At 32.2% G+C, this 11,266-nt stretch overlaps 1 long non-coding RNA gene across 1 annotated transcript; it reads right to left on the reverse strand.

Annotated features, from left to right (window-relative positions):
• Positions 1-5,513: 5,513 nt before the first annotated feature.
• LOC136998727 (uncharacterized) lies at positions 5,514-6,445 on the reverse strand. The gene is made up of 2 exons (XR_010889271.1): positions 6,358-6,445; positions 5,514-6,051 (listed from the first exon to the last, which is right to left on the reverse strand). It is a non-coding gene; the product is annotated as an uncharacterized lncRNA (long non-coding RNA).
• Between the last annotated feature and the right edge of the window lie 4,821 nt (positions 6,446-11,266).

An 11,266-nucleotide genomic window follows, 5' to 3' on the forward strand; every position in this document is an offset into this window, starting at 1 on the left:
TAGAAAAAAAACATTGTAGTCTTACACCAGAAAGGAATGGTAAAATATCATGTATATGTAATAACAAATAAATCACTTTTCCACTGACATTATACACAACTTTGCAGAAATAAATTTATTCTGTGAATTTTGAATGTGTAGTGCAGTTTAAAACACACAGTCGAAATATATCTATATTTTTGAAATAATAATTCTGATTTTTCATGAATCACAGTGGTTTTATAAAATGTTCAATTTTAACAGTTTTTATTGGACTGTACTTTAGACAATATTATATTTTGCCATTTCTCTCTGTTGTAAGACAAGAATGTTTCGTTTCTACTGTAATAGAAATACATTTTCGATTTTGATACGTATTTTAAATACCAAGTTAATCACATAAAATAAGGCTAAGTGTAAGTATTTAAAAGAAGCATATAATGAAACAGATTATTGCAAGTCGCAAAATTAATGTTGTTTCTTTTATCAAAATTTTTTTACAAATGATAGACACAAAAAAATAAAAATATTTTTATATTTTATGCTTTAGAAATAAAAAATATGGCATATATCATATACATTTATTGTAAAAAGAGTATACAAAATGATGTCAATTTCTTAGAAAAATATTTTGATATAAATATAGATAATGTGAAGCATATAATATACATTATATATATATATACATAAAGCATATGACGTAATAAAAGTATCTTACAATAAAGAATAAGACAAGCCAGAGGCGGTTTCCTCGTGGACTGGCAATATATAATAAGACAAGCCAGAGGCGGTTTTCTCGTGGACTGGCATTAGAAAACTCTTATTCTTGTCTTCAAGCCAGAGGCGGTTTCCTCGTGGACTGGCAATATAGAATAAGACAAGCCAGAGGCGGTTTTCTCGTGGACTGGCAATATAGAATAAGACAAGCCAGAGGCGGTTTTCTCGTGGACTGGCATTAGAAGAAAATTCTTATTCTTGTCTTCAAGCCAGAGGCGGCTTTGTCGTGGACTGGCAATATAGAATAAGACAAGCCAGAGGCGATCTTTCGTGAGCTGACAATTTTAAATAAATATAGTCAGAGGCGATCTAACGTCAGCTGACAGTTTAGAAGAAAGAGAGCTAAAGGCGATTTATTCGTGAACTGGCAAATTGTAAGAAATATTGTCAGAGGCGATCTATCGTGAGCTGACAATTTTAAATAAATATTGTCACAGACGATCTAACGTCAGCTGACAGTTTAGAAAAAAGAGAGCTAAAGACGATTTATTCGTGAACTGGCAAATTGTAAGAAATATTGTCAGAGGCGATCTATTGTGAGCTGACAATTTTTAATAAATATAGTCAGAGGCGATCTAACGTCAGCTGAAAGTTTAAAAAAAAAAAAAGCTAAAAACGATTTATTCGTGAACTGGCAAATTGTAAGAAATATTGTCAGAGGCGATCTATCGTGAGCTGACAATTTTAAATAAATATTGTCACAGACGATCTAACGTCAGCTGACAGTTTAGAAAAAAGAGAGCTAAAGACGATTTATTCGTGAACTGGCAAATTGTAAGAAATATTGTCAGAGGCGATCTATCGTGAGCTGACAATTTTTAATAAATATAGTCAGAGGCGATCTAACGTCAGCTGACAGTTTAGAAAAAAGAGAGCTAAAGACAATTTATTCGTGAACTGGCAGATTTTAAGAAATATTGTCATAGGCGATCTAACGTCAGCTGACAGATTTGAAGAAATACGTATTTATTTTAGTTAGCAATTTACTGCACGTGTGGTCTGTTTATATTTTATCAGATAATTTATAAGGTCATTTAACCTTTTTTCTCGCAATTGAAATTCTATCGTATGGCTGAATGATGTACATACGAGACAAAATAGACTTATACAAGGTGTCTAATAGATATAAGTTAGATATGATAAAATATTTTATTTGAAAAATGTATGTATAATACTATATATCTAATTGGAAAAATATGTTATATGCTTTTCCTATTTTTATTCTTATGTAATAAATACAAAATAAATAAATAAGTTAATTAATTATTGAATACATACATATACATATTGAATATAGTTATCTTTATTTTGTATTTTATATAACTGAAATAATATATACTTTCATTATTTTAGTCATTATCATATAAAATACAAAATAAAGATAACTATTTATTGAATATATGTGTATATGTATATATTAATTAATTGATTAATTAGTTATTTAGTATTTACTACATAAGGATTAAATTAAGAAAAGTATATGACATTTTTCTTCAATGATATATATAGTATTATATGTATATTTTTTATTTATTATTTTGTCATATTTAGTTTGTATTTATTTGACACCTTGTATACGCTTATGTTTTCTCGGACATTATATTGCAGCTTTGCGACGAAATTTCAGTCGAGGAAACAAGCGCAAGCATCGTTTGTTTACAAACTTCCGATGACACACGTACACAGACCACACGTCAGTGTAGTGAGTCACCACTACAAACAAATGCGTACACACGGACCTACGCGGCATAGGTCCGTAGGCTGCGCCGATAATGTCATTTCATTTTTAGTACCATCGAAATGATGGCGCTTTCGCGTCGGAGTTCGCCCGTCACTTCAGCATCCTCTTAAGGCGATGCTGGAGTAGTACTGTTTTACCGACGAAAAATTAATATCGTAGTTTAAGAAAATTTTTTTATTGCATGTATAGAATTACAAATCCTTTTAGGTGATTAAAGTATACATGCTAAAGAATCGGCTGGTATAACATTTAAAACAAAAAACAGAAAAAAATTTGGAAATTTTACCGACAAGCTGTCGGTGCATACAAATATTTGTTTAATATAAAAATTATACAGCTTGCAGGTGCAAAATTAACATTCCGGCCGAAAGAGAATATATCAAAGATTAATAGGGAACTGTTAGAATTGAGTTCAGAGATGTAGTCTAAAAATGTTTCCTGAATTAGAATTTATGCAAAGCATGCGTGCAATATAGACGATAATGAGGTAAAAAAGGGCAATAGATTAGTTCCGGGATTTTGGGATAGAGGCGCTATACAGTTCTCAGTGTCATAAAGTAGTATATGTATATATTAGGTTAGTTATGTGTCTACACACACATTTACCCGTCATTTAGTACATTTTAGTTTATTATATACATATATATTATACATATATTATACGGATAAATGTGTGTGTGGACACATAACTAACCTAATATGTACATATGCTATTTCTCTCTCTTTCTCTCTCTCTCTCTCTTTCTCTCTTTCTCTCTCTCTCTTTCTCTATATATATATATATATATATATATATATATATATATATAGAGGTTTGTGTTACGAAGAAAAATGATTTTATACGTTCAATTTGTACAGTTTTCATTGCACTGTACCTTATACACAATATTATACACAATATATATATATATATAGAGAGAGAGAGAGAGAAAGAGAGATTGTAAAATAATATTGTGTATAAGATACAGTGCACTTTTAAATTGAACAATATAAATTATATATAGAGAATTTATATAGATACATATTTGATATATATATAATTAATGTTATTCAATGTTATTTTACAAATGTCATTGTAGTCAATGAATCATTTATTTCTTGTATATAGAATAAATATGTTGAGATTTTAATGTAGAGATATGATTCAATTAAATATTGTGTAAGATACAGTGAAAGAAAAACTGTACTAATTGAACACATTATAAAAGCATTCCTATTCGTAAAAATAGAACTATTTTTAAAATTTTTACATATTATGATTGTATTAACATTAAACATTTCAAAATCATAGAATAATTTACACAATATTAATTTAACCATATCTGTACATTAAAATCTCTACATATTTATTTCATATACAAGAAATGCATGACTCATTGACATTTATACAATGACATTTGTAAAATAACATTGACTAACACATTACAAAACTTTGAAACAAGTTTATAGGAATTTATGGGGGTTTATAGGATAATAAGATACAACATTTTTGCAGAAATAGAATTGTTTTATTCTAATTCTAAATTTCCATTAAATTTCCATTATACATAACGTATAAAAAAATTTTTATAATACATTTTTTTCATATAAATAATACAATAATAGTCCGAGTAAGAGTTATACATATAATAAATGAAATAAAATACATGGCACATGTATCGCACATTTGAACAAAAAATACAAAACTATATAATGCTTATCGTCTCAGTTTCTTTTTCAAAACATTGCATGTTTTCATAAAAATACTAATTACACGTCAAATCTCTTTTCAATCGCATCACATTTTGCGTTGTGTCTAATACATCTTATGTTTGCTGCGAATAAACTAAAATCACAGAAATAGTGTAAAAAATCATTACAATAAACCAATATTGTAATTAATGATAATTGACCAAAGTTTATAACACAAAATGTGATGCGATTGAAAAGAGATTTTGTTATACATATAATAAACGAAATAAAATACATCGCACATGTATCGCACATTTCAACAAAAAATACAAAATTATACGCTTATCGTTTCAGTTTCTTTTTTAAAACATTGCATGTTTTCATAAAAATACTAATTACACATCTATTTTTTATCGCATCACATTTTGCGTTGTGTCTAATTATCTTATGTTTCCTGCGAATAAACTAAAATCACAGAAATAGTGCAAAAAATCATTACAATAAACCAATATTGTAATTAATGATAATTGACCAAAGTTTATAACACAAAATGTGATGCGATTGAAAAGAGATTTTGTTATACATATAATAAACGAAATAAAATACATCGCACATGTATCGCACATGTATCGCACATTTGAACAAAAAATACAAAATTATACGCTTATCGTTTCAGTTTCTTTTTTAAAACATTGCATGTTTTCATAAAAATACTAATTACACATCTATTTTTTATCGCATCACATTTTGCGTTGTGTCTAATTATCTTATGTTTCCTGTGAATAAACTAAAATCACAGAAATAGTGTAAAAAACCATTACAATAAACCAATATTGTAATTAATGATAATTGACCAAAGTTTATAACACAAAATGTGATGCGATTGAAAAGAGATTTTGTTATACATATAATAAATGAAATAAAATACATCGCACATGTATCGCACATTTCAACAAAAAATACAAAATTATACGCTTATCGTTTCAGTTTCTTTTTTAAAACATTGCATGTTTTCATAAAAATACTAATTACACATCTATTTTTTATCGCATCACATTTTGCGTTGTGTCTAATTATCTTATGTTTCCTGCGAATAAACTAAAATCACAGAAATAGTGCAAAAAATCATTACAATAAACCAATATTGTAATTAATGATAATTGACCAAAGTTTATAACACAAAATGTGATGCGATTGAAAAGAGATTTTGTTATACATATAATAAACGAAATAAAATACATCGCACATGTATCGCACATTTCAACAAAAAATACAAAACTATATAATGCTTATCGTTTCAGTTTCTTTTTCAAAACATTGCATGTTTTCATAAAAATATTACACGTCAAATCTCTTTTCAATCGCATCACATTTTGCGTTGTGTCTAATATATCTTATGTTTGCTGCGAATAAACTAAAATCACAGAAATAGCGCAAAATATAATTACAATAAACCAATATTGTAATTAATGATAATTGACCGAAGTTTACAACGCAAAATGTGATGTGAAATAACGAAATACGAAATAGAATACGAATAGAATAGAACAAAATTACCAATAATATCCATATGGATTGTACGCCGAAGGCTGGTGGTATGGTGCACCGTACGATGGTGGGCCCGGCGGTGGATACGATGGTGGGCCCGGCGGTAGATACGATGGTGGTCCCGGCGATGGATATCGTGGTGGCCACGGAGGAATACATGGTGACGCAATACTGTACGCTGGAGCGTGTGTGGAGTATGTCGTAACATACGGCGGAGCGCACGAAATATGCCATTGAGGTGGTGATGGTGCTGCTGGTGGTGGTGGTGGTGGTGTCCTGCCTTGTGTCCTCTTCTGCACCGTGCGCAATTTCTTCCTTATAATGTTGTGAATCCGCTGCAAACAGAAGAAAATATTATATTTAAAAACACATATAATATTAAATTTAACATTTTATATAATTAATTGTGCATGCAAGCACATACACGCACATACACTCGCGAATACGCATGCACGGACATACACGCACATACACTCGCGAATACGCATGCACGGACATACACGCACATACACTCGCGAATACGCATGCACGGACATACACGCACATACACTCGCGAATACGCATGCACGCACATACACTCGCGAATACACATGCACGCACATTCATTCACACAGATGCTACAATTTAATTTTATTACTTACTTTATTTAATGCGTTTAATTTTCCATGCGGTTGATTCCCCTGCACGGGCTGTAGCACGTTGACGGATGCTTGGACGGGCGCATAAAAATATTATAAAATATAAAATATATATTATATATTATATAATAATAATATATATTATAATATATATTATATTATATATATTATATTATAATATATATTATATTATAATATAATATATATTATATCATAAAATATTATACAAATATTCGCACATATTTTTCTTGGACTCAAATTCCATCACAAGGCTCCAATGTACGAAACGAAATAGACATATACAATGTGTAATAAATATAAAGTAAAAATGAAAATATAACATTTGACACATATAATAATATAGACTATATATTATATATAATTAATGTCGCTTTCCTTATTTTTATCCTTATATAATTAATTCAAAGTTAATTATTATTTATTGAGTATACAGATATTGAACATAATTATCTTTATTTTGTATTTTATAGAATAATGATAAAAGTGTTTTACATATCTTATATTTTATATATATACTGAATACATTTTTTGAATATTGTAATATGCATTTATCGTTTCAGTCATTATGCTATGAAATCCAAAATAAAGATAATTACATATTTGTGCAATATGTGTGTATACGTTTAAATTAATTAATTATTTAATTAATTTATATACTTATTTATTTTGTACTTATTACATAAGGAAAAAAGGAAAGAATAACTTTCTTTTTTTAGTGATATGTACAGTATTATGTGTGTGTACTGTACATATAACTAAAAAAAAGAAAGTTATTTCCTTTTTTTCCTTATGTAATAAGTACAAAATAAATAAGTATATAAATTAATTAAATAATTAATTAATTTAAACGTATACACACATATTGCACAAATATGTAGTTATCTTTATTTTGGATTTCATAGCATAATGACTGAAACGATAAATGCATATTACAATATTCAAAAAATGTATTCAGTATATATATAAAATATAAGATATGTAAAACACTTTTATCATTATTCTATAAAATACAAAATAAAGATAATTATGTTCAATATCTGTATACTCAATAAATAATAATTAACTTTGTATTAATTATATAAGGATAAAAATAAGAAAAGTATAAGACATTTTTCTTCAGTGATATATATAGTATTATATGTATATTTTTCATTTATTATTTTGTCATATTTAGTTTGTATTTATTTGACACCTTGTATACGCCTATGTTTTCTCGGACATTATATTGCAGCTTTGCGACGAAATTTCAGTCGAGGAAACAAGCGCAAGCATCGTTTGTTTACAAACTTCCGATGACACACGTACACAGACCACACGTCAGTGTAGTGAGTTACCACTACAAACAAATGCGTACACACGGACCTACGCGGCGTAGGCTACGCCGATAATGTCGCTTCATTTTTAGTACCATCGAAATGATGGCGCTTTCGCGTCGGAGTTCGGCTGCCACTCCAGCATCTCCTTAAAGTCACATAAAATCATTATCGACCAGAGTTATCGGCTGAGGTTATTGACTGTGATTATCGACCAGAACTATTGATTGATAATTGATCTATAAATTATCGATCGTACATTATCGCAGAGTAGGCTCAAGTTCGCGAGTGTTATATACAGTAATCTAATAAATTACGAACAATGAACCGAGTACAACTAGACCAACTTATCCTAAACGGATTGCGGGAATTGGCGCGATCGCTAGCGTTGGACGCAGTCGGAGTAAAAGCAGTATTGATAGACCGAATTACAATGCACTGTGAAAGAATTAGATGGCCTGATCGTATTGGCGTTAGACCACCAGGTGGATCAGATGGCGCGGTAACTCCCACGTTAACTGCGGATCCGTCTTCATTTCTCGATGGGAATCAATTAAATTCTGGAGGAGATGCGCGACTTGACCAACCGGGAAGTTCACGCGATAATGCGCCTCGCGATTTGGGATACCCGTCGTCGGATTTGCAAGAAATAATTCGGCGCGCAATTCAAGCATACGAGGAATCTCGACACGCGCGTTTAAATTTGGATAATAATTTACCGCGGCATGCCTCAGGTATAAGCACGCGTGTTTTTTGTGAGACATCGTGAAACTCGTCATATGATTGGAAACAAGTAAAATTTTTAAAGAACACAATTCCACCGTTTTCTGGAAAAGATAATGAAAGTATTGAGAAATGGGTCGAACGTGTAACAGCAGTTGCAAGGATCTATAATATTCCGCATGAATCGTTGGTATTGGCGGCTGCGGGACAACTCAAGGACAGAGCTTTGAATTGGTACCATAGGCAATCCATCGAGTCTGTATCATCATGGAATGACTTTAGAGACCGAATTTGTCAATACTTCGATCGCAGAGAATCATATACAGTTACAATGGGCTGAATTAGCAGCCGAATATAGAGACCGAGCGTGGAACGATTTGTCGATTATGCTGAAAGCAAATTACAACTAATGCAATTACTGAATTTATCAGAAAGAGAACAAATTGAATTGTTAGCTGATGGAATTCGAGATCCAATTTTGCACCGTCAAGTACTTGGTACCTGGGTGAATACGGTACATGAATTTATAGATCATGTAAGAATTATCACCGAGGATTGTGTGTTACAAAAACATTTCGCTGGGTACGGAGCAAGGGTATTAAACAATACAAAAGGCAACACTGACTCGCCTATAAAAACATGTTTTACTTGCAAGAAGCCGGGTCATGATGTCAAGGATTGCCGTCATGGTAAACTGACTTGCTTTAAGTGTGGAGAACTTGGACATGTTAGTCCAAATTGCCCAAAGAAAACGGGAATTTCGGGAGCAGCCCTCAACCATGTCGTGCAAGAAGAATCCTCAACCGAAGAGCTTGATAAGGCAACAATTAATAAAATCACTCAATCCTCACTAATAAATCAAGACAATCCTTGTGTGGCGTTACGCAGTATTTCAAATCACAATATCTTTAATGCGGTAATTGATACAGGAAGTCCCTGTGAACTTGATTAAAAAATCAATATTTGAGAATTTTTGTAATAATAATACTTTATTTAAGGTCAAAGAGAATCTACATCTAAGGGGGGTGAATGATTCGATAATTTCTGTTTGTGGAAAAGTTTTTACGCAGGTTTCTTTTGTAAAATTACCAGGACATTGGTTCGATATAATTTTATATGTGGTAGAGGATCGAACAATGATACACGATATACTAATTGGCCGAGAATTTCTTTCCAAATCAAATTTGAAATTGATATACGAAAAAGGAGTATATGAATTTGTATACTTAACAGAAACAAATAATCAGTTAGAATCAATTTTGTCAGTTAACGCAGTAGTTACTAAGGAACCGTTTGATAATATTTTTGAAAATTTAGATAAAGATCTACCTCTAAAAAATAAAAAAGAATTGATTAATCTCTTAAATGAAATAAGTGTGACGCAAGTAGAAACGATTGATGATGATTATTACATTCGAGTACATTTAAAAGACAACTCAATATTTAGATACGCGTTCAGACGATTTTCATTTACTGAAAAAAAAGAAATTGAAGATATTAGTAGTATGTTGGCAGGTATGGGGCGTCACAACAAACCCCCACCACCTATCCCGTCTAGGCCCCCCGCAGTGGGTCTGGCGCCAAAACATTCCCCCACTCCTCTCTGACGGGATGGGAAAAAAAGATGGCGGCTACGGGAAACAAGATGGCGGATGTTGACAAGATGGCGGAAATTTTTATTTTTCCGAATTGAGAAAATCCAAACCGGGTTCGAACCTGGATCGCCGGGTTTCTAGTCCTGGTCCTAGTCTGCATGGCTACCTCTAGATCTAATGAAGTAAGTCGTAGGGTCGTATTTATAGCTATGGGGCCTGGCGGGTATGGGGCCTGGCAGGTATGGGGCATCAAAACAAACGACGTCACACAGTCGCCTCTAGTCCGTGAAGGGAAGAGACGTATTTATGATGGGGCCGCGTCTACATGAGGTACCCCGTACTCTCTGGCAGGTATGGGGCATCAAAACAAACGACGTCATACAGTCGCCTCGTGAAGGGACGTATTTATGGTGGAGCCGCGTCTATATGAGGTACCCCGGACTCTCTGGCAGGTATGGGAAATGTAAACAAACATCGTCAAGGTGTCGGGCGGGGGATGATAGAACTACGACCTGTGAGCGGGCAAGTATGGGAGAACAAAAGAACGACGGAGTTAAACGGTGGATTCTGCTAGACCGATATTCGACGAGATGACGACTAAGGGGGTGCAAACGGTATAGAGCGTGCGCCGGTATAGCGAACAAAAGAACGCAGCGACGAATGATCGGACGACTTTTAGTCTGATATTCGGCATGCTGGTTAAGGTGGCAGCGATATCTCGTGAACGGAGTGAGCCACCCCGCGGATTGAGCGAGCTGTATGGATTGGCGAGTGCAGGAACATGCGAAAAGAGGAAGGAAACAAACACGAGAAATGGAATACAAAATCGTTTATTTGGAATTTTTCTTAAGAATACATAATTGAACATTACAGTCAAAATATAAAAATATTTTATTTGACTTACTGAATACGTTTTAAAAATATTATTTCAAAGCATGCATCGAGAAATATTAAATATATAAAATAAAATGTTTTATTTGAAATTTTTAAAAATACATTGTTGAATATTACAACAAGTACTTGTACGTACTTTCGTTTGCTCATTTTTTTTACAATGAAAAATTTTGCGATATAAGCATACTATCAGTCTGTCGTTTTGGTTATAATCATCGGTGAAAAGACGAAGAAATTGCTCAAGGTTGTAACCAAGAGACAAATAGTAAAGAAACACGCAACAATATTGACCGCATGTTTGCGAAAAAAATCCTTGTAGCTGCACGGTGTTCCATCGATACGTGGTGGAATTTCGTCGAAGTCGCA

The sequence above is a fragment of the Linepithema humile genome, chromosome 3 (assembly GCF_040581485.1).
Source record: "Linepithema humile isolate Giens D197 chromosome 3, Lhum_UNIL_v1.0, whole genome shotgun sequence".
NCBI classification, from domain to species: domain Eukaryota; kingdom Metazoa; phylum Arthropoda; class Insecta; order Hymenoptera; family Formicidae; genus Linepithema; species Linepithema humile.